The sequence below is a fragment of the Hemitrygon akajei genome, chromosome 22 (assembly GCF_048418815.1).
Source record: "Hemitrygon akajei chromosome 22, sHemAka1.3, whole genome shotgun sequence".
NCBI classification, from domain to species: Eukaryota; Metazoa; Chordata; class Chondrichthyes; order Myliobatiformes; family Dasyatidae; genus Hemitrygon; species Hemitrygon akajei.
Genome location: NC_133145.1, coordinates 26,357,416 through 26,382,190, shown reverse-complemented (window position 1 = coordinate 26,382,190; position 24,775 = coordinate 26,357,416). Strand labels below are relative to the sequence as shown.

Below are 24,775 nucleotides of genomic sequence, written 5' to 3'. Positions count from 1 at the left end.
GATAGGATTTTATCCAATGCATGGTTATCAAATGTCATTGGGTACTTGAAGCAGATGTAAGCACCAGAGATTCTTTCGAGGCTGTAAATCCTGAATCACACACAAAATGCTGAAGGAACTCTACAAACCAGGCAGCATCTAAGGAGAGAGATAAACAATGTTTAGGGTCAAGGCCCTTCATCTGGACTGGAAAAGAAAGGGGCGGAAGCCAGAATGAAGGATCTTAGCCAGAAATATCAATTACTTATGAATACAGATATTTAGTTTGATGTATGGTTTTAATTTACCATGCAGTCTGGTTGGAAACTGAACCTATCTGGAAGTCTAACATATCTGCCTCTACCAATACCCTTGGCAGTGCATTCCATGCACCCACCACTCTGTGTAAAAAAAAACACACCTATATTTGACATTTCTCCCCTATATTTCCATTTAATCACCTTAAAATTATGCCCTTTTGTACTAGGGATTTCTACCCTGTTGGAAAGGTGCCGGCTGAATGTTCTGTCAGTTCCTCTATCAAGTAACCTCTCATCCTTCTTCACTCAGTAGAGAAAAGCCCTAGTTCACTCAACTTTTCCTCATAAGATATGCATTCTAATAAAGGAAGCATCCTGGTAAATCTCTGCCGCACCCTCTCTAGAGCTTCCACATCCTACGTATAATGAGGTGAGCAGAACTGGACACTTGATGTTGTCGCTATTAGTGATTTGGCTGTCATAGGGACAGGAATGGCTGCTGAATGTTCCAAGCTTTAGATGTTTCAAAAGGCACAGGGAGAGAGGTAATAGAGTTGAGGGAGTAGTATTGCTATCACAGCTGCAGAAAGGGAGGACATCTTGGAGGGATTCTCTAATGTCTATGTGGGTGGAAATCTGAAACAGGAAGAAATGAATCACTCTGCTGAGAGTATTTTATAGTTCCCCCCCCCCCTCCCCCGACCCTATAGCAACAGAGGCACTGAGGAGCAAATTTGAAGGCAAATTTTGGAATGGTGCAAAAATAACAGGGTTGTTGTCATGGTTGACGTTAGCTTCCCTAATATTGATTGGCAGCTCCCTAGTTCAAGAGGTTCAGATGGGGCAGAATTTGTTCGTTATAAACTGGATGACTAGAGGAGAGGGCATACTGGATCTAGTACTAAGTAATGAACTTGGTCATGGACAGATCTCAGAGACAGTGGTCACAACTCTCTGACCTTTAGCATAGCTTTGGACAGAGATAGGAGCAGATGATATGGGAAAGTATTGAATGGGGGAGGGGAATTATGATCCTATTGAACAGGATCTTGATAGTGTAAATTGGGTACATTTCTCAGGGAAATGTACAATAGAAATATGATGGGTGCTTAGGGAGCACTTGTCTGGGGTTCTGCACAGGTTTGTCCCATTGAAACAGAGAATGGGTGAAGGAACAAGATACATAGCACATTTAGTCAAGAGCAAGAAGGAAGCATACTTTTTGTTTAGCAGCAAAGATTAGACAGGGCTTTTGAGAGATGTACAGTGGCCAAGAAGGAGATTAGGATAAGACTTAGAAGAACCAGGAGATATGCAAATGCCTTGAGGAGCAGAATTCAGGAAAACCCCAAGGCATTCCACATGGATGTGACAAACAGGAGGATGACAAGAGCTAAGGTAGCACTGATCAGCGATAAAAGAAGGAACATGTGCCTGGAATCAGAGGAGATAGGGGAGGTTCTTAATGAATGCTTTGCTTCGGTATTCACCACTGAGAAGGATCTTGATGTAAGATCAGTGTCAAACAGTGTTGAATTGCTGGGGCATGTTGAGTTTAAGAAAGAGGATGTGCTGGAACTTTTGAAAAATGCTAGGATAGATAAATCCCTGGGGTCAGAAGGGATATATTGTAGGTTACTTTGGGAAATGAGGGAAGAGATTGTAATGCCTTTTGGCAATGACTTTTTGCATTCTTACTAGCCACAAGAGTAGTACCACAAGATTTGAGGGTGGCAAATGTTGTTCCTTGTTGAAGAAAGGTAACAGACATTACCCTGTGAATTGTAGACATGTGAGTTGTACATCAGTTCTGGGAACACTATTAGAGAGGATTCTTGGAGACAGAGTTTAAGAGCATTGGGAGAAGTATTACAGATTACAGATAGTCAGCATAGCTTTGTGAGGAGCGAGCCTGATAGACTTCTTCAAAGTGAGAAACAAATTGATGAAGGTAGATCAGTGGATGTGTATATTGATATTAGTAAGGTATTTGATAAGGTTTCCTATGTTACTGTAGGCTCATTTAGAGGGTAAGGAGGCATGGGATCCAGGAAACTTGATTGCAGGAAAACTAGTGGTAGTAGAGGGAGCATATTTTGACTGGAGGTCGGTGACTTGTGGTCTTCTGTAGGGATCTGTTCTGGAATCCTTGCTCTTTTTAATCATTAAAATATTTAACTCTTTATTTGTGTGGACTGAGAACTGGCAGGCGTATTTCAGTCCAGAAAAGTCTGAAGTGATACACTTTGGAAGGTCAAATTTGAAGGCAGAGTATAAAGTTAATGGCAGGATTCTCAGCAGTGTAGAGGAACAGAAGGATCTTTGGGACTACTTCCATAGATCCCTTAAAGTTGTCACGTAAAATGATAGGATGGTTAAGAAGGTATACGGTGCATTGGCCTTCACTAGTTGTTAGATAGGGTTCAATAGCTCAGAGGCATTGTTGCAGCTCTATAAAATGCTGGTTTGACCCCCCTTGGAATGTTGCGCACATTTGCGGAGAATGGCATGAATCACCTCAGCACAACTTTACATGTCAACAGATTCTAATCATACGGTACATTCTGAAAACGGGGAGGCATTATATGTGGGTCTTATGAAACAGAAAATAATTTTGAAAGATATCATGAAATGGCAGACCAACATCAAATGGATGATACACTTCAATTTAATATCACAGTTTTGTGCTCCTATCTAAGCTAAATATCTCTGCCTGTAAAGCCACACACCTTTGTACAAGCTTTTGAAAGTGGAAGTACTTATTATGGGCATGTTCTAATGGCTGCATCGAATAAGCAAGTCTCATTTATTTCTGGGAATGAAAACATTCTCTTGTTCAATCATTGTCAGTGTGAAAAATCAAAAATTGGAAGTTTGATGCAATGTTGCCAACAGCAACGGATACACTGTTTCCATGCATGAAATTGATCTTGTGTCCACATATGTCAGGTGTGCTGTTTGGAAGGAGAACTTTTGCATCTTGAATTGTTGTGATGACGAAGGTGAGGCATATTAATGTTGAGTAATGGATAATTTTTCACTGTTTTTAGAATTAGCTTCAATCTCTCCCAGGTAAGGGAAATGCAAAATAAATATACTTCAATCCTACAGAATAGATCGTCACAGTGAAAGCAGCGCAATACCAAGTTAGGCAATGGGACTATACCCGCTAGCTGCCACCAGACTGCAAGAAATCCAATGCACATAACATCACAGGCAAGCCGGAAATAATCTTATAGGAAAAAAAGTTGAAAAAAAGTTTAGATGATGCAAATCTGAAATAAAAACAGAAAATGCTGGAAACACTCCGCAGGTCAGGCAGCAACTATGGAGAGAAGAACAAAAATAACGGAGAACAGAGTTAAAAAAGAAACTTCTATATCATCAGTCTCAATTACATTTGAACTCAGGAAACAGAGGAAGAAGACCAATGTATTAACACGTTATAGACAGCACTGCACCATGTCAGGTTGTACCTGACCTTGGTCTAAAAACAACACCTTCCCTTACAATACCCTTCCAGAGGGTACAAATACCTCTACAGGAAATGCTACACATTTAGTGAACAATACTTGTCAACAACTGGGAGGTGATAATGTCATGACTCCAAACTAGGTCATAATAGCACAGCTGAACAAGCATTCTGAATAATTCTGAGATACTGGAAAATACTTTTTTAAAAAAAGGGAAAAAAAAAGTTAAAAAAATCAAAGTATTAAGAAACTTACAATCATAAGACCATAAGATACAGGAGCAGAATCAGGCCATTGGGCCCATCGAGGTTGCTCTGCCATTTCATCATGGCTGATCCATTTCCCTCTCAGCCCCAATCTCCTGCCTTCTCTCTGTATCTCCCTGACTAATCCAGAATCTATGAACCTCTGCTTTAATTATACCCAATGACTTGGCCTCCAGAGCCGCCTGTGACAATGAATTCCACAGATTCACCACTCTCTGGCTAAAGAAATTCCTCCTCTTCTTCATTCTAAAAGGACATCCTCTATTCTGAGGCTGTGTCCTCTGGTCTTAGACTCCCCCACCATAAGGGTGGTCTGGTAGCATAGTGGTTAGCACAACACTTTACAGTACTGGCGACTGGGATTCAATTTCCACTGCAGTCTGTAAGGAGTTTGTGCAATCTCCTTGTGGGTTTCCTCAGAGCGCTCTACAGTTAACTGATCATTGTAAATTGTCCCGTAATTAGGCTTGGGTTAAATCAAGTGTTGCTGGGCAGTGAGGCTTGAAGGACCAGACAGGTCTACTCCACACAGTATCTCAATCGATAAATAAATAAATAGGAAACATTCTCTCCATGTCCACTCTAACAAGGACCAGAGCCTTCAAATGCCTGCTCATATGCCAAGCCTCCAATCCCTCCTTTCAACACTCTCCAATGCACATCCCTTCTTAGATGAGGGGTTTATCAAGAAAATTTAAAAGTACTTCAGAAAACTAAATCACTCTGTACATTTTACACTTTAAAAAATATATAAAATTGACAAGTCAACTTGCTGAAGAAAATTAGATAGAATCGGGTGACCATGAAAATCAAAAAATCCGTATCTGCTGGAAATCTAAAAAAAACAGAAAATGTGGTAAATACTGAGCAGGTCAGGTCATATCAGTTGGAAGAGAAATGGAACTAAGGATTCAGGTTGAAGACTTTTAATCAGAATGTTTTAACAAAGATCCTTCAACTTGAAACATTATCTCTGTTACTTTTTCCACAGTTTTTTAATTAGTCCAGGGTGTTCTTTTACGTATGACATTGGAAGTTTACAGCAGGTATAACAGACATTTTGGAGTGTAAATGGTACGTTGGTCTTTATCAGTGGAAAACTTGCCAAGAGTGAAGCTAAATTACCACAGTAATATAATGCTTTGGTCATTACACTGAAAGCACTGTGTACAATTTTGACTTACTTGCATAATAACCAATTTACTTGCTATTCAGGGAGCACAACATAGTTACACCAGATTTGGTTCTTAGGAGAGCAGGCTTCTCATATGATTAAAGATTGAGTGGGCTAAGTCAATATTCTTTAAAGTAAAATGGAATGAGAGTGCTAGATAGGTCAGATGAGGGAGGATGTGTACCCAGACTAAGGTGTCTCCAACCTATAGCTCACAGTCTTGATATTGCTATTAGTTCATTACTATTGTCACATGTACAGTGAAAGGCTTGTCTTCCATACCGTTCATACAGATCAAATCATTACACAGAACATTGAGGCAAAACAAAGTAATGCAGAATAAAATGTTAAAGCTGTAAAGTACAGTGCAGGTTAAAGATGAAGTGCAAGATCACGAGGTAGATTGAGAGGCCAAGTCCATCTTAACATAACATTTGGCCATTTGGGACTAGGATGAAGATTTCTTCAGGCATAGTAAGGTCAGTCTTAGTGTGGTTAATGCTCTTTCCCAAAGGCTCTGGTGACTCAGTTATTGGTTGCATTCAAACAGAGTTTGACAGATTTTTGAATATTAAGGAAATTGTCGGATGTGGAGATGGTGTAAAGGTAGACGATCAGCTGTGAATATACTGTAGGTGAATATAGATGCAGTGTAGTTTATAGAGATGAATGGCATATTCCTTTTGAATATGGGTTATTTAAAATATTTGTCTAAATTCCCTTTAGTGAGCCATACAGCACAGAAATAGGTTTGTTAGCTGATTGAGACTTTGCTATCAAGCAACATTTATCCTCCTCCTTCACTAATCCCATTTTTATTCTCCCCTCATTCCTACCACTCCAAACACTTGAGGAAATTTAGTGGCCAAAATGACCTGCCAATATTTATTTATTTTTATTTATTTATTGAGATACAGCATGGTGTAGGCCTTTCCACCCCTTCGAGCCCAGTAATCCCCTGGTTTAATCCTCGCCTAATCTACAATGACCAATTAACCTACCAACTGGTATGCCTTTGGACTGTGGGAGGCATCTGGAGCATGAGAAGAAACCCATATCTGTCAAAGGGAAAGCATAGGAGCACGGGAAGTCAGTACTGAAGTCAGACTTGAGATTTAGGCAGCAGCTCTAGTGTGCTGGTTAGATCCTAGATTACCTCTATCTCCAGCACCAATTTCCTAACATGATTCCATTGTTATCCATTATCTTCCTCTGTCAAAAAAAAATCAACTTCAGTTTTGACTAGGAAGTTGTGATCTCTCACTGCCTTTTTTGTGAAGAAGTAGATCAAGAAGTTTTTCCATGCCATTAAAGCTTTGATAACTGGCCAGCCATAATAAACCCTGGATAATGGCTTCCTGCTGCAAATATCAGTTGCACACACTGTGCGAGGCATCCTGCATCATAGAGTGCACCTTGGATACTTCAAAGACAGAAGTGCATTTTAAAGCACAAACCTCACTTCATATTTTTTTTACAGTGGTTTGAATGCAACTCAGGATATTTGTGTAATTTATGGTATCATCCAAAACTTCCAGGACTTGTATGTCCTTCTTGCAATTGCCCCCAGAAGCTCTATTTCTTTCATTGATGTATGGCAAAGCATCAGCTTTACGCTGACAAGTGTACTGCAAAGTTTCTACTTTGCTGAGAAATGTATTTGATGTACAGGACAATATTGGTAAACAAGTGCCAGGATTCCACTGATTTGGACTAGGATATTGAGTCATTTTGCACCATAATTAACACAGAAAAAGAAAGCAAATGAATTTTCCTGCAAACCAATAAAATACATACTGCTATCAGTGGTTTTCAATACCCAGGAAGCTCTAACGCCACAGATAAACAAACTGTACTTGATGGAATAGCACCTCTGAGGGGAACAGACTTAGTGGATTGACAAAAAGCTGTCATAATGTTCCTAGGTTTAGAATATTATAGGGATTTATTTAATGCGTGGAATTTTAAAAAAAAACATCAGCACAGAATGTGTCTTTGTTGTGAGAAATTCCAATTAAGATGTATTTTTACATTATCATTTTGTCAGTCAATATCATAGCACCATTTTCTCTATTGTAGGCCATATCACAATGCCTAATTTATTTTTAGAAGTAGACGTTGTATAGACTTCTGACCCATGTAAAAGAAAATAATAGCCAATGAAAGTTAGGTTAGACCATTGCTTTTTGTCATGCCACTTCTTCCAGTAACTCAGTCATTGATCCTGCTAATTTTTCAGGTACATTGCTGTTAACTATGGAATGTAGAACTTTCTCAGCTCAGAGGAGGCTCTCTTACAGCTAACAGGATCATTTACATTCTGTTACATAAAGTATTATACTGCTGGAATGACACTCATTTACAGTACTGTGCAAAAATCCCAATATATACACTGTTTATATAGCTAGGGTACCTCAGACTTTTGCACAGCAGTATATATAGGAGCTGAAGGCGAATTTGTAAATCTAGCGGGAGCAAAGGATGTTAGGAATGGGGAGGGTGGGGTGGCATGGAAGAGGTGTGGAACAGGCAGTGGAGATGGAGTGCCTGGACCAGAATTTGGACCAAAAACTCCCAACACTGAAACACAAGGTAAGATCATTTAATTTCAAACAATTGGTTAATTGATCATTACAGAATGTCTCTCTGGTGCTTCCTGCTCCCTCCTCTCTCCCTTCCACCTTTCCCACTCATGATTCCCCTCTCCCTGCCTCCGTGCCACTCTCAGTACACAGTAAAGACCCAGATCAGATTCAGGTTTATCAGCACCCACATATATCATGGAATTTGTTGCTTTTTTTGTGGCAGCAGTTCGGTGTCTAAGACCTATGCACAATATGGTAAGACAAAAAGGAGTCAATGTACCGTGAGCCAGGTAGAAGGAGTGCAGTGGATTAACAACTGATTGTACAGTTTAGGCTACCCAGTGAGAGGAACTGGTTTTATTCTCTAAGATTGGTTTGTGACTTTGGAATACTAGAATATTCTAAGTTTGTCAGATAAACATGATATGATACCAATGTAACATGAAGGGGCTATATTTGCAAAAAATATTGACATATAAACATTGCATGGCATTACTGCTCTGTAAATCTGCAGCAACTTGTAGCCAAGTAGATATTCCTGATCAATTGGAAATGGCCAAATAATACGGGAAAATTTGTGCCATCCTGCTACTTCCTTCCCGAAAATATCTTGTCCTGCCGTTAACTATCATGTGATTTTCATAATTTAGTTCCATTGAGTCATTCAATTCCAATTAAACTCAGCAGAAAAAAACATATGTCACTAATTAAGAGCTTAAATAATCTTTTAGCAACATGACAGCTATGAATAAGTGCCAGGACTCTGTTATGAATCCAAAAATGATCAATTAAAAGGAAAGTTCATTATTTTGGCATGTAATATATTTTAAGGATTTTAAAATGTCAAAGATTAAGTTTTAAGTTTGTTTTCCGCTTATTATTTTCTTGCTGTCTTTTCTCTCTATTTGTTTTAATCTAATCTCTTTTTTGTTTATTAATTTCTCTTTTTCATATTGATCTGATTTTGATTTCTTCCTTTCTAATTCCCACCTCTTCCAGGTTGGTATTCCTCATTCAAGGTAATTTCCAATATACAAGTCTAGAGAACGAAATAATTGTTACTCGAGATCCAAAGCAGTGGGAAAAAAAGATCCACAATAAGATAAGGAACACAATAAATATAAATACGTAGGATAACTTATACATAGATTGTATATCCATAAAGTGACTCTAGGCACAAGGGTGTTTGTGTGTAAGGTGACTGACAGGAAATTATAAAGTAGTGGTGGTTGGGATGTGGAGGGGTGGGTTAGTGGGTGGAGGTGTTGACCAGCCTGACTGCTTGGGGAAAGTAACTGACTTTGGGTCTGGTGGTCCTGACGTGGACACTACATAGCAGCCTTCTCCCTGACGGGAGTGGGACAAACTGTCCACAAACATGAAAAAAATCTGCAGATTGTGTGCTACGCACACAAAATACTGGAGGAACTCAGCTAGCCAGGCATCATCTATGGAAAAGAGTAAACCTTCAATGATTCAGACCGAGACCCTTCATCAGGATTGTAAAAAAAGATGAGAAGTCAGCGCAGAAAAGTGGGGAGAGGGAAGAAAGGTGATAGGAGAAACTGGGATGGGTGAAGTAAAGAGCTGGGAAGTTGATTGGTGAAAGAGAGGAAGGGCTGGAGAAGGGTGAATCTGACAGGAGAGGATAGAAGACCAAGGAAGAAAGGGAAGGGAGAGGAGCACCAGAGGGAGGTGATGGGCAGGTAAGGAGATAAGGTGAGAGATGGGAACAGGAATGGTGAAGGTGTGGGGGCTCAGTTACCGGAAATTTGTTCATGCCATCAGGTTGGATGGTACACGGACGGAATATAAGTTATTGCTCGTCCAACCTGAGTGTGGCCTCATCATGGCAAAGGAGGAGGCTTTGGACTGACACGTTGATGAGCAGGGTGGATGGGATCCTTCATGATGTGACATGAAGTTAGGTGTGATTGTTCATGATTAGGAATTGAATGGTATGTATGTAGATGCAATGAATAATTGGTCCATGTTCTTGAAACCCAAGATGCAGTGCGCTACTGAATGAATCTCACCTGTAAAAAAAAACTTTTCCGTTGCATGGTTCACCAAGTCACAGCACATAAATTTTGCAAAGGAAATCTAGGCCTGATCACTCAAGGTTAGAAACTGGTTGAGGATTAGAAAACCTGGAAATGATAATCAGGAATCTGAGCAAGAACTGGAAGGAGGTATGGGCCTACATGTAAGCAGAGCAGTCTGGAGGAGGGTTATCATTTGGGGAATAGTTGATGGATTGGTGATTGTGGGTGCGAGTGGCAGGGTCGGTGGATTGGTGTTCGGCAGCTGGGTATGCTTGGAAGATTGGAAGTTGACAGATGGGCTTGCCAGAGGTTTTAAACTAGGCTTAGAGGAAAATTAATACTTGGGTAGCAGATTAGATTGTGTTGCTGACATGAAAGTATAATATGTCAATAATACCTATTTGATAGAAAGGTTCTTCTTCTGCCAGGCTCCCTTTGAGTATTGCTGGACCCATCATCACAATCCCAGGATTACCCATGTAGTCCACAAGCTGTGCATTAATAGCTTGAGTACTACCAAGCCCAACAGCTTGTTCAACACATTTACCACTGTGTTAAATTTAACAACCCCCCGAGGGGTTAACTCCAGATAGTTGTGCTCTGTGAGTTTACCAACGTTTCTTCATTTGTAGATAATAGATAACAGAACAGTATAGCATAGTAAAGGCCCTTTGGCCCACAATGCTATGCCTATCTGAGAGTCTCTTAAATATTGCTAACATATTGGTCTTTACCACCACCATTGGCAGCACAGCTAACAAATTTTATGACATATGCAGGTGATATTAAACTTGATTCTGGCATTCTGATATTAAGGAAGGCTAATCCACCATACACCTTCTTCACCATCCTAATAACATGCACAGCAACTCTGAGGGATCCATGGATGTGGTCCCCAAAATCATTTTGTTCCTCTACACTGCTAAAATCCTCCCATTAACCTTGTACTTAGCCTTCCAGTTCAACCTTCCAAAGCGTATGACTTTACATTTCTCTGGAATGAACTCTATCTGTAACTTCTCTGTCCAGCCCTGCATCCTATCAATATCCCACTGTAACCTACAACTAGCTTTGATATTATCCACAACACCACCAACCTTCACGTCATCTGCAAATTAACTATACCATTCTTCCACTTCTTCATCCATTTATAAATATCACAAAGAGCAGGGTTCCCAGAACAGATCCCTGTGGAACTCCACTAGGCATCGACCTCCAATCCAAATACACTCCATCTATTAATACATTGCCTTTGTTGGCAAGCCAGTTCTATACCTATGCATCCAAGTTTTCCTAGAAACCATGTCTCCTGACTTAACGAATGAGTGTAACATGGGAAACCTGTTGAAGGTTTTACTAAAATCCATATACTCCACATCCACCACTCTACCTTCATCAATTTGTTTTGTCACTTCCTCACTAAAGTCAATCAGGGTTGCAAAGCATAATCTGCCCCTCACAAAGCTGGGATGACTATCTGTAATCAGATCATGCTCCTCAAAATGCTCATAATTACTGTCTCTAAGGATTCTCTCTAATAGGTTGCCCACCACTGATGTAAGACACACTGGTTTATAGTTCTCAGGGTTACCTCTATTATCTTTCTTGAACCAAGGAATAACAATTGCAAACCTCCAATCTTCTGGGTCTACTCCTGTGACCAGTGAGGACATATAGATCATTGCCAAAGGTGCAGCAATCTCTTCCCTCACCTCCTGTAGTAAGTGGTAGCATATCCAGTCTGACTCCAGAGACTTATCTATCTTCAAGCAATAGAAAATCTGCAGATGCTGGAAATCCAAGCAATACACACAAAATGCTGTAGGACCTCAGCAACCCGGGGAGCACCCGTGGAAAAGTGTATAGTTGATGTTTCAGGCCGAGACCCTTCATTAGTCCTGATGAAGGGCCTTGGGTCAAAACGTCGACTGTATGTTTTTCCAAAGATGCTGCCTGGCCTGCTGAGTTCCTGCAGCATTTTGTGTGTGTTGCTCTGGAATTTTCTTCCTGGCTACTTTATAACTTTCAAGAACCCTATCTGAACTTTGCTCCTAAACCTTAAGTGTGGTTCCTTCTTCTTGACTAAATGCTCCACATTACTTGTTAACCTTGTTTTCACCCTACCATCCTTATCCTGCTTAATGGGACAAACCTAACCAGAACCCTATGCAAGTGCTCCCTAAACAACCTCTACATTTCCATTGTATAAATCCCTGAAAACATCTGTTCCCAATTTACGCTTCCAACATCCTGCCAAAGAGCAGCATAATTCTCCTCCCCTAATTAAATACTTTCCGATACTGTCTGCTTCCATCTCTATCCAAGGCTAAACTAAATAGAAACATAGAAAACCTACAGCACATTACAGGCCCTTCAGCCCACAAAGCTGTGCCAAACATGTCCTTACATTAGAACTACCTAGGCTTTACCCATAGCTCTCTATTTTTCTAAGCGCCATGTATCCATCCAGGAGTCTCTTAAAAGATCCTATCATTTCTGCCTCCATCACCAACACCACCGGCAGTCCATTCCACGCACTCACCACTCTCTGCGTAAAAAAACTTACCCCTGACATCTCCTCTGTACCTACTTCCAAGCACCTTAAAACTATGCCCTCTTGTGGCAACCATTTCAACCCTGGGGAAAAGCCTCCGACTATCCACACGATCAATGCCTCTTGTCATCTTATAACCTCTATCAAGTCACCTCTCATCCTTCCTCGCTCCAAGGAAAAAAGGTTGGGTTCACTCAACCTATTTTCATAAGGCATGCTCCCCAATCCAGGCAACATCCTTGTAAATCTCCTCTGCACCCTTTCTAAGGTTTCCACATTCTTCCTGTAATGAGGCAACCAGAACTGAGCACTGTACTCCAAGTGGGGTCTGACCAGGGTCCTATATAGCTGCATCATTACCTCTCAGCTCTTAAACTCTTACCACAATTGATGAAGGCCAATACACCATATGCCTTCATAACCACACAGTTAACCTGCGTAGCAGCTTTGAGTGTCCTATGGACTCGGCCCCCAAGATCCCTCTGATCCTCCACACTGCCAAGTGTCTTGCCATTAATGCTATATTCTGCCATCATATTTGACCTCCCAGAATGAACCACCTCACACTTATCTGGGTTGAACTCCATCTGCCACTTCTCAGCACAGTTTTGCATCCTATCAATGTCCCAATGTAACCTCTGACAGCCCTCCACACTATTCACAACACCCCCAATCTTTGTGTCTTCAGCAGCAAATTTACTAACCCATCCTTTCACTTCCTTGTCCAGGTCATTTATAAAAATCACTACGAGTAGGGTTCCTGGAACAGATCCCTGAGACACACCACTGTCACCGGCCTCCATGCTGAAAATGACCCGTCTATAACGACTCTTTGTCTTTCATGGGCAAGCCAGTTCTGGATCCACAAAGCAATGTTCCCTTGGATCCCATTGCTCCTTACTTTCTCAATAAGCCTTGCATAGGGTACATTATCAAATGTCTACTATGATGTCCTACTATGATACTATCATAGCAGCTGCGATACTATCCCTGAGTAGCAAACCACTCCCCCTCCTCTATTAACTCTCTTGTTGCCCCATATGAAACAGTTAAGCCCTGGAACATCCAGCAGCTATTCCTGACCTTGTGACAGCCAAGCCTCAACATCATGTGTTCAGTTCTGGTTACCTCATTATAGATAGGTTGCTTAAGCCTTAGAGATTCACCAGGATGTTGCCTGGATTAGAGAGCATATTTTATGAGGAAAGGTTGAGTGAGCTAGGTCTTTTCTCTTTCAAGTGAAGGAGGATGAGAAGTGACTATAGAGGTGTATTAGATGATAAAAGGCATTGAGAGAGTGAACTCTCTTTGCCTTTTTCACAGGGCAGAAATATTTAGTACAAAAGGCATAATTCTATGGAGGTTGGATGGAAGTATATCAGGGCACATGTCAGTATAGGTTTCCTACACAGAGAATGGTGTGTACACAGAATGAGCTGCCAGAGGTGTTGGTAGAGGCAGATACATTAGACTTAAAGAGGCTATTAGATTAGGACATGGATGAACGTGAAGTACTCCGTGGGAGAGAAACATTAGATTGATCTTGGAGTAGGTTAGAAAGTCAGCACATCATAGGCCGAAGAGCCTGTATATATATTGTATTATTCTGTTTTCTATGATCTATCATATTTCCATGCAGTGATCTGTGCACCAAGTTCACCACCCTTGGTCCTAATGCTTCTTGGATTAAATTAAACACAATTCAGCCCATCCAGCTGACTGCATTTATACACTATCCACTGCCTACCTTTCTTCAGTCTCTCAGGACATTGCATCTACTTTTATATTAACTGCTCCAAAATCTAACATCTCTGACCCTGGGTGGGGTGGGGCAACACACCATCCAGTAGTCTCTTTCAGGTATATGGAATCTCCTGTCTGTTTCTGTTCCCCTACCTATTGGATCCTTTATCATCACTGGTCTCCTTTTCTTCCCCATCCCCTTCTGAGCCGCAGAGCCAGATTCAGTGCCAGAAACCTGGTTCATTGAGGCTTTCCCCTGGTGAGTTGTCTCCCGCCAACAATCTCCAAAACGATATATTTGTAAGTTGAGGGAAACAGTCTGACTTTTCCATTCGTCTTTCCTGACAGTCACCCATGCTACCTGCCTGCTGCACCTTAGGGGTGACTACCTCCCTGTAGCTCGTAGCTATCACCTCCTCTTCCTCCTGAATGAACTGTAGATCATCCAGTTCCAGCTTTCTTTCCCTAATACGGCTTGTAAGGAGCTGCAGCCAGATGCACTACTTGCAGGTGTCATCAGCCACACTGGTAGCTCTTCATGAAATCTCCACTCAATTTTCTTTGCTATGACAACATCATTGACTTCCTCTTTGCAACAGGGTAGTTGAACATCTATTGAAGTACCTGACTGCCAGAGGGCCTGGTAAACTTAGGAGTACCACAAATGCAGGTATGGATCAACCAGCAGTCATCACAATAAAACTACCAAATTCATTATTGCTGCATATCTTTCAGCTTCCTGTTCAGAAAGGTATAGACAGAGAGGTCCTCCTGCCATCGTGTGTTGCCTGAGTTCAGTTCAGAGAGTAAGCACTGGATCCATTGAAAAATTGACTTTCTAAACTAGCAGGACAGTTGTAATTTTTTCCATTTAATATTTTCTGACTTGTGATCCTGCCGCCTACACATGTTCCTTATCTAATATAGCAGATGGCACATTTCAAAAGGAGATGTGTGCATGTTATCTTCCCTTCATACTGGGAACATTGTAGACTGTTTGGCATTGAATAAATTGCAAAATGAATGGCTGAATTTCCAGTCCCAAGTTCATGCTGCACAGATGAGTGAAATATAGAATTAAAAAAAATTAGCTCTATACTTTTATAACCATAAATGGGTTTCATTTTAAATAGAAAAAAATAAACAGGGTACTGTCACATTTGTATAAATATAGAGCGCAGTCCTTAATCCTATGAATCAATAAAAAAATTCTTCAGGGACAAGACCAACTTGCTTTAACTACATGCTGAGAGTACAGATCTCTTTTACATATACTTATAGAATTAATTTGTCCGCTCATAGGTTCTGAGTTTGGAATATGCTCTCAACATTCACTGGTGGGAATTAGGCAGAAAGCTAGATTCCTTGTATGCTACGTGTTAAAGAAGTTAATAGCCAAATCCTTTGAAAAGATCCTGAATGGTGGCTGGGCCCAGAGCTTTAAAGCATAGAGTCATAGAATCATAGAGTTTTGCAGCAGGAATTAGGCCCTACAGTCCATCTTGTTCATGCCAACTAAGTTGTCTACATGAGCTAGTCCTATTAGCCCACATTACTTAAAAGTTTCTTATCCATATATGTATGCAAATGTCTGTTAATATTTTAATTGTGTCTGTCTATACCACATCCCCTAGCAGCTCATTCCAAATCTCCGCCGCCTCAGATCCAGCATGAGCTAACCAATTTGATTCAAAGGTCCTTCTGTGGCTTTTGACCAGTAGTGTGCTGCTGAGCTTAGAACCTCTGTTGCTTGTCATGTATATGGATGAGACTGTAGGTAGTTTGATTAGTAAGTTTGAAGATTGACCCCAAAATTAGTGGCATAGAAAGCAGTGAAGAAGTTCATCTGAGGCTACAATAGGAAAGGCCAGAAGAAAATAGTAGAACACAAGAAAAAGTGAAATAATCCAGTGTAGCTAATAAATTAACTTTATTAACAATATAAGCTGCTTACTTTCCAAACACTTCATCAGTCCTGATGAAGGGTCTTGGCTCAAAATGTTGACCATGTCCATAGATGCTGCCTGACTTGCTTTGTTCCTCTAGAATTTTGTGTGTGTTGCTCTGGATTTCCAGCAACTGCGAAATCTCTTGTGTTGATTATTTTCCAAATGTACGTTTGCATCTGAGTAAGTCAGTATCGTGAAAGTCATAGCAGTATCCCAATGTTTGCTTCATCTCTAACTAAATTCAGAAACTGTATTATTCATCAAAAATTTTCTCTAAAATAAACAACTATCTTTACTTTAAAGTATTTCTATGGCAAATACTTTGTGCAAAATCTTAACTTCTGTGATGAATTTCTCTCATTTGTGTACAAAATGGATTTACTCCATTGAAAGTGTTGACAGTTTTCATGTCTCCAAGAAGTTCATATCAGTAAAATACTGAAACATCTAAAATCACATCATATAGTGTCATTTCATCAGCCTAACATTTAATAGCTAATCCTTACTTGCAATAGAGAGGATGCAATGAAGGTTTACCAGATTGCTTCCTGGGATGATCAAGTTTGTCCTGTGAGGAGAAATTAAGCAGAGTCATCTATCACTCTCTTGAGTTTAGAGATTATCACATTGAATCAGATAGATTTTTTTTAGTTTAATGGGCTAGATGCCCTGCTGTTCAGTAACAAGGATCATAATTTCAATTTAAGAGATCGGTCATTTGGGGACTGATATATAAAATTCTATACGACAAATCCCCCAAGCCTCCTCTGCTCCAAGGAAAATAAGCAGCCAATTCAGTCTCTCCTTATTAATGAGTAAAGAGAGACTGAATAAGGACTATTTTTCATTGTGGAGATCAGTTTGCACTACTTACTTAATTTATAGAATTATGAGGGGCAAACAGTAAATAGGAAACATTTCCCATTGGAGTAGCTTCCAAAACTAGAAGGCACAAGTTCAAGATAAGGTGAAGGACATTTGGAAGGGATCTGAAGAACCTTTTCTCTCTACCAACAGTATGTTTGGAATCTGGAACAAACTGCTAAAATGAGAAGCTGAGACTCTCGATATTGAAGAAATATCAATATGAGCACGAATTGCAAAAGCTTAGACCATGGACTAAGTGCTATTACATGGGACTAGTGCAGTAGGATACTTCATGGTTGGCATTGACCGTCTCGGCCAAAAGACGTTTCTCTCTACTGTATGACTCTATGGCAGTGGTTCCCAATGTGGGGCGTACGCCCCACAGGGGGATAATTTGATTTTTAAGGGGGGCAATTCGAGAATGAGTTATTAACAGTGAATTTTTTCTAGTAAGTCTGTGTGAGTATGAGTGTGTGTGCGAGTTAATACATATGTGTATATACAGTATGCATACATAAAAATACTTGTGTGTATGTACATGTGTAATTGCGTATGTACTGTATATATAGTGTATCACCATCATTACAACCATCAAATGGCTTTCATAATTAAATTAATGAATTGACTGATGTAGGAAGGAACGAATGAACAAGTCCAAACGCGTAAGAAACTCGTACGAGGTCGCGCCTATGCTGCTTTTTGCAGTAGCTTTCGGTTCTTGGTGGTGTGAAGGTGTGTACATTGCGTCATCTCTTTTAAACGGTGTATCTGTCCTTATGTTGTTACGAACCCCGTAACTGGGTCACTTACCAGCAAAGATAGAGAGGTCCGTTGAAGTCTGATGGTACTATTTTTAAATGTTTTTATTTATAAAAGGGCACAAAAGTAAGGTTAATACAAACATTTAGATAATATACATCGTCAAATCTCAATCTAAAGTGCGGGTATAGTAATAATCATCAATAAGAAGTAGCTCTATCGTTTTGTCTAGGGGTAAAAATATTGTCCGATGGAAATATAAAAGTCTTTCGAGTTCATGCAGGCTTTTAGTCGTTTGGGGACCGCTGGGTTTCACTTGTTGGAGAGAGAGAGATTTTTGGTGAGAAAAGAAAACTTGCCAGTCTTTTGGACTCAAACCGTTGAATCGGGAACGTGGGTTCCCCGTTGTTAGTTTGAAGTCCTTTTCGGTGTTATCAGCCACCCGTTCCCCAGGCAAGGGGAAACAAACCACACGTGGCTTCCGAATAGCTTCCCATTATCACGGGAGCGATGAGCGATGGTGTCTCCTTCTGGTGCGTCGCTAGGGGACTGCCTCCTGCAGCCCCTTTTTATCTTGACTTGCAGAGCTGTAGATGTCAATCAAGGTGGGGCGATACAATCCCCACCCCACATTGCCCGAGGGTGTCCACGTAGCCCTGATAGCTGGCACGTAGCATGGGGTCGCAATCCACAAAGGTGTCTCCAAGAAACAATGGTCAACATCCGTTGCGTGGTCTTTCTGAGGATTCTCTCTCATTTCCTGGGTCCAAGACCCGAATTAATAGTGATCTTGCGATTCTCAGGAAGGAGGGGGCTGGGATCATAACAGTATGCTGTAGAAACGAATCGGCATTGTTTTATTTATTTATTATTATTATTATTATTTTAATATCACTTAATGTTCTTTTTTTTACAATTTCTTAGTAATTTCTTCCTCAGAACTTTAACAGTCCTTTGGTTCTTTTATTTTTCTTTTTATTTTTTGGTTCTTTCATGAATGCCATGTTCTTTGGAAGCTTGTTTAAACCAAGTTAATGGTCTTTTAGGCTTCCTCCAGGTGAATAGGAGTTCACTTTTTGAATAATAAGAATTATATATCACCACAGGGGGCATCAGGATTTTAGAGGTGATTAGGTGGGGCATGGCCAAAAAAAGGTTGGGAACCACTGCTCTATAGTATTACGACTGTATAACAACAATATTGACAGAAATACTGGGCAGGCCAACTAGGATGTGTGTTTGGTTCTCTCTCCACTGCACTTTCCCTACCTTCCATCGCTCAGTTATACAATTTTGAGCTCTTCTGTTAACATCAGCAATTAGGTCCATTGAGAATATTTTAAAAGATGCAAGTTAACTACTATGTTAATTGCACTATTAAACAATAATTGAATTCTAATCTCATTTGTATGATTGATGAAAAATGCTTCCTATACAGTAAGTGTGTGATTGAAAATTCTGCTGCCTCTAATCACAAAGTCCTCCTGACTGTCTGCTCTCTGACCTCTGCACTTCCCCAGCTTCAGCCTTGACTGTGACTTCCTTTATCTCGTTATTGTCACCAGTTACCCTGGGACAATAATGACCAAACCGATTCACTTACCACTTACCATGCAGAAAGTATCCAGCTATGTGCACTGAGGCAAAAACCCCAACTACCTTTAACAAGAGACATATTTAGAAGCTTATTTCAAAATCAAGTAAGAAACTTGACAACATTTAGGACAAAGCAGTTCTCATAACTAGCACCATATCAATCCCCTCTAAGCCTCAAGGTATTTTATCCCTTACCATAAACATATGCCTTCTCTGTAAAGGCTTAAGTTATACCTTATATCCTACATGTGTGCCTGTGTAATTATCTGGATAAGAGAAATACCTTGGTTATAGCCCTATGCTCTCATTATTTCCATTTGCTTTCAATTTCCCTTCTTTGCTTTCCTCTATCTATACCCTTGGAAACATTTTGCATAAGGAATTCATATTTATACTTTGTCCTCGATGACTACAATGAGCAAAGAGAATGTGAAGTATCTTATTTTTTGTCAGACTCCATTGGGTGGGTTATTCCATTTAAGGTCATCCTTTGCTCAGGCCAATCTTTAAATCCTTTTTCTTCCCCTTATGAATTTTACATTCATAAGCGGACCTCTATCTGACATTTTATCTAAAGTCTTTTGGAAAATCAAGTGCCTACTGTGATTGCTCAATCACAAATTTTAATTTATTTTTTCAATAAACTGCTCAGGTTTGTTAAACCTACCCTTTGATTTTTTGAAGTCATTTTGGGTGCTTTCTATACTACGAGGGGTGATTGATAAATTTGTGGCCTAAGGTAGAAGGATTCAATTTTAGAAAACCTAGCACATTTATTTTTCAACATAGTCCCCTCCTACATTTACACACTTAGTCCAGTGGTCGTGTAGCATACGGATCTTGGACCTCCAGAAAGTGTCCACAGATGGGTGATTGATAAGTTTGTGGCCTAAGGTAGAAGAAGATGGTTATACAGCTCTCGTTACATGCACATGCAGGTCAACTCTTTGAGTGATTATGCAGAAAGTTTGAAGTTAATAACTCACCTCCTTCTACCTTAGGCCATGAACTTATCAATCACCCCGATGAGTTATTAACCAAATTTTCTGCATAATCACTCAAAGAGTTAAACTGCATGTGCATGTAACGAGAGCTGTATAACTCATCTCCTTCTACCTTAGGCCACAAACTTATCAATCACCCCTGCTGTGGACACTTTCTGAAGGTCCAAGATCCGTATGCTCCACGACCACTGGACTAAGCGTGTAAATGTACGAGGGGACTATGTTGAAAAATAAATGTGCTAGGTTTTCTAAAACTGACTCCTTCTACCCTAGGCCACGAACTTATCTATCACCCCTTGTATAATTCCAATATGTTCTAAGTACTTACTAACAGTATCTCTTACAGTACCCTCCATTACCTTTCCCAGCGAAGTCTGGTGCACATTATTGATGCAAAATCCCCATGATTTAGCATTAATTCTCTTCTTGAGTAGGTGGGTGGAGAGAGAGAATAATACATGTCTTCCACTGAGGCACTGGCACAACAGTATTTTCCAGCAAACTATTAAGAAATTATCCATTACATCTGCCACTTCTTCAACAGTATGGAATTAATTCACACTCAGCAGTCTTTTCTATTTTGACCTCTTTAATATATTTAATGGAACCCCTTTTGTCACCTACACGTAACCAATTGGAATCTGGATCCCTTGAACAAGGCACACAAGTTGTAATAAAAACAGATGCAAATCAGTCTTTATTACTTCTACACTATCCTCTTCTCTATATTACCAAATTTTGTTGTTTTTATTAATGCTATTTGTGAAGCTTTCTGAAACTTTGAGTGCTCACTTACCCCTCCATTTAATTAACAACATTCTCTCAACAAAAGATTGGGGACCTGTGAGGGTTTTATTTTGCTTAGATATTTTAAGTATCTTTTCACTGAGTGTTCCTGTTGTCTGTCTGCAGTTTCTTCTTATGAATAAGTCGCTGTTGAATTAAATGAAAGGCAGAATTAGATTGTGTGGATTAGGAAAACATTGCAGTCGAGAGTACTCAATGCAAATACTATGTGTTAAATTACATATCTTCTGACTTCTGCTGCTTCTGTAGTCTCATAAATAATAATATCATTTTACAGAAGAATCATATTGATATCAACAATTTTTATTCCATCTGCAAATAGGTTGTAAAAAGGAACACAGAAAGGAAAACAACTCAAATCCGTTCCTGTTATGTAATTGTGTCAGTGTGACATTTTTCACCTCCAAAATTCATTTCCATTAACTTCAGTGAAATTAGTTTCAGAGGCAGAATACAATGAACTAAATAAAGTGTTTGATGCCCCTTTCTGTGAACCCTTTTGATTTCTCAATTAGTATGGCCGGCAATACAATTAAAAATCTATCAATAACAATCAGGGTAAGAATTGGAACTGAAGTATATTGTTGTGACTAGAGTATCACATTACCACCCCCCCCCCCCCCACGGTTTTGCTATTTAAAAATAATGTTGGGATTCTGGAGGAATGAATAATTTGAGTTTGTGACATCGAATTATAACATCTTCATGCAATTCACGTGTTAGGAACTTAAGAAACAGAAGCTTGTATTGGCCATACAGATTCTGAAGTTTGCTTTGCCAGTTTGTAAGATCACAGCTCACACTGTGCCCCAAGTACAACTGTCCATCAGATCTGTTTATTCTGAATGCTTTAGTGCCCAGAGCATATTTTTACATTGCCCTCGAATACAGACAATTTTGTATTTACAATCCACTTAAGAAAATACTAAAGGAATGTAAACTACTGCTTAAAGAATTTCTCCTCATCCCAGTTCTAGATGTACCAGCCCTTTATCGTGTTCCAAGATTCTTGGCTTTCGAGGTAATGGGGATTATTCTTCAGCACATGCCTTATCAATCCCTCTCTGGATCTGAACATGTCAATTAAATGAAAGAAAATCATTTCATTGATACGTCAATCCAAAAGGCTGGTATAGCAGGCTTCTCGGGATGCCTTGAACATACCAGCGTCATATGGCATCACGTCCAGATGGCTAAGAAAGAAGGAAAGGAGTTGCATGTCTTGTTCCTCGACCTGGCCAATGCCTATGGATCAGTTCCTCATTCCCTGCTGTGGACTGCTTTTGAATTCTTTCAGGTGCCTGCAACAATAACAAATCTGGTAAAACTCTGCTTCCAGGGTCTGCAAGTTTGTCTCACAGCATCAGTAGGCATCGTGGCGGGGTGCACCATCTCCCCGTTGGCCTTCACTATGGCAATGGAGCTCATTATCAGAGCCTAAAAATGGGTTGCGGGAGGAAAATGGCTACAGTTTGGCCTATATGGATGATATAACAATACTGACAAAAACTGTCCCCTGCACCAAGAGACTTCTGCAAAAGCTTCATCAAAACATCACACGGGCGAAGATGAATACCAAGCCCAGCAAGTGCAGAAGCATCTCCATTGCCAAAGGTCATGTCATGGATAAAGATTTCATATAGATTGAACTAACTGTTTCAGAAATGCCAGTGAAGAGCTTAGGCCGATGGTACGATGCTAAGCTCAAGGACACCGAGCAGTTTAAGTAACTACTAAACGATACCATCACGTACATAGCTCGCATCAACAAGACCTTGCTGCCAGGAAAACTCAAGCTGTGGTGCTTCCAGTTCGGCATACTCCCAAGACTCATGTGGCCTTTAACAGTGTATGAAATCCCCATCAACAAGGTGGAAAAGCTTGAAAGAGTGATCAGCACACTTGCGAAACAGTGGCTTGGACTTTCAAGAATGCTTAAATCCGTTTGGACTGTGTGGGAATGGCAAATTAGAATTACCAGTTGCAAGTCTTGTGGAAGCACTCAAATGCACCAAAGCAAGGTTGGTCAAGACCCTCACTGAATCTGAAGATGCTGTTTTTCGAACAGCGGCCCTTCGTGTGGCAACGGAGAGGAAGTGGACCCCATCTGAAGCCGTTCAGAGTGCTAAGTCTGCTCTTCGCTTCAGGGATGTGGTTGGCCATCGAACTTGGGAGAGCCGGGCTCAGGCTCATCCCAAAGGCTCCTCAATGCACAAGGCAACATCAGTGCAGAAGAGACGGCTCGTGGTGGAGGAGGTGAGAAGACAGGAGGAGGCAGAGTGACACGCCAGGGCCGTCTCAATGGCCAAGCAGGGCCAATGGACTAATTGGGAGAGCCTGGAAAAGAAAACTCAGCTGGTGTGACATCTGGATCTCGGCTAAGTTTTGTCATCAGAGCCACTTATGACCTCCTACCCACACCCCAGAACCTGAACCAGTGGTGGGGAGAAGACCCCACTTGCTTTCTTTGTCAAGCACCTGGATCACTAAGGCACATTTTAACAGGATGCAGCACGAGCCCCAGCCAGGGGCGGTACACTTGGTGGCATAACCAAGTTCTCAGTCAGCTGACATCAATCTTGGAACAGAGGCGAATTACCACAAATTCTCTCCCACAAACATCGGCAAGAAATGTTCACATCACATGATTTGTACCAGCCAGCCAACCTCTAGAGCACCATATTACATCAAAAGAGGTAAGCGTTCTGCAGGTTGCTCGGGATAGGAAAATGGACGTGGACTTGGAAAAAAAGCTTGTGTTTCTCCCAGACATTGCGGCTACAACACTCCAGCTAGACATGGCCCTGTGGTCCACAACAGCCAAGCTGGCAGATATTGTGGAATTGACAGTACCATGGGAAGATGGTGTTGAAGAAGCTTATGAGAGGAAAAAGACCAAGTACTCTGAACTGGCAACTAAGGCTACCCAGAATGGCTGGAAGACCAAGATTTTCCCCGTAGAAGTGGAACGCAGGGGATTTGTGGCTACATCTACAACCAGTCTATTGAAGAAGATGGGGGTCACTCAAACAAGCAATCAAATCTTTGTCAAATGCAGCAGAAGAAAGCAGTAATTGGATTTGGATTAAAAGGAAAGACAACTGGGCTGCAAGATGAAGACAGGAGGGTTTGGAACTGAGGGGGATGTATCTGGGACACCAGGTAGCACTGTTGAGTCCTCTGGAGACGTCGTGGGCTTATCAACGGAACGTCAATGAAGGAGGGTGCCCACCTGATGACCCCGATGAAGTACCTATCCTTCTTGCCACCACTCCAATCCCACTGCCAGTATCAAGAGTGCCGACTTATCATAGGGATTGAAACATCAAGTCGTATTAACTGTACGCTACTACTACTCTCAGTTTTCTGAATTCTGAGGTGCAGGATTCAACCTTAATTGCTATTAATTATTTTAAAGGTCAGTGACTATTATCATGTTGGGTATGTCTGCAGTTGTTTTGTACACAAGATCGCACAGATAGCATGCAATTAATGGCCAGTTCATAGAGTTTGATGATATTTTATTGAAGGAGTGAGCTTCACCAATATATCAGGACATATCCCTATTGTTTGCTGAGTTCTGTTGAATGTTTAATATCCATCTATGTTAAAAGAGCAGCCAGAATAATCCTTGTTTTGTTTAATTTGGAGATTGCTCTTGTTTAGAAGTTATTATTCCCTCACCAATATATTGGCTATGGTTAACTAACCAGT

General features: G+C 40.6%; 1 protein-coding gene across 4 annotated transcripts in view; it reads left to right on the top strand.

Moving 5' to 3' along the window:
* Positions 1-24,775, top strand: part of LOC140714572 (protein shisa-6-like) — a 578,648-nt gene that overhangs the window by 440,144 nt on the left and 113,729 nt on the right. The gene's annotated exons all lie outside the window — the stretch shown is intronic.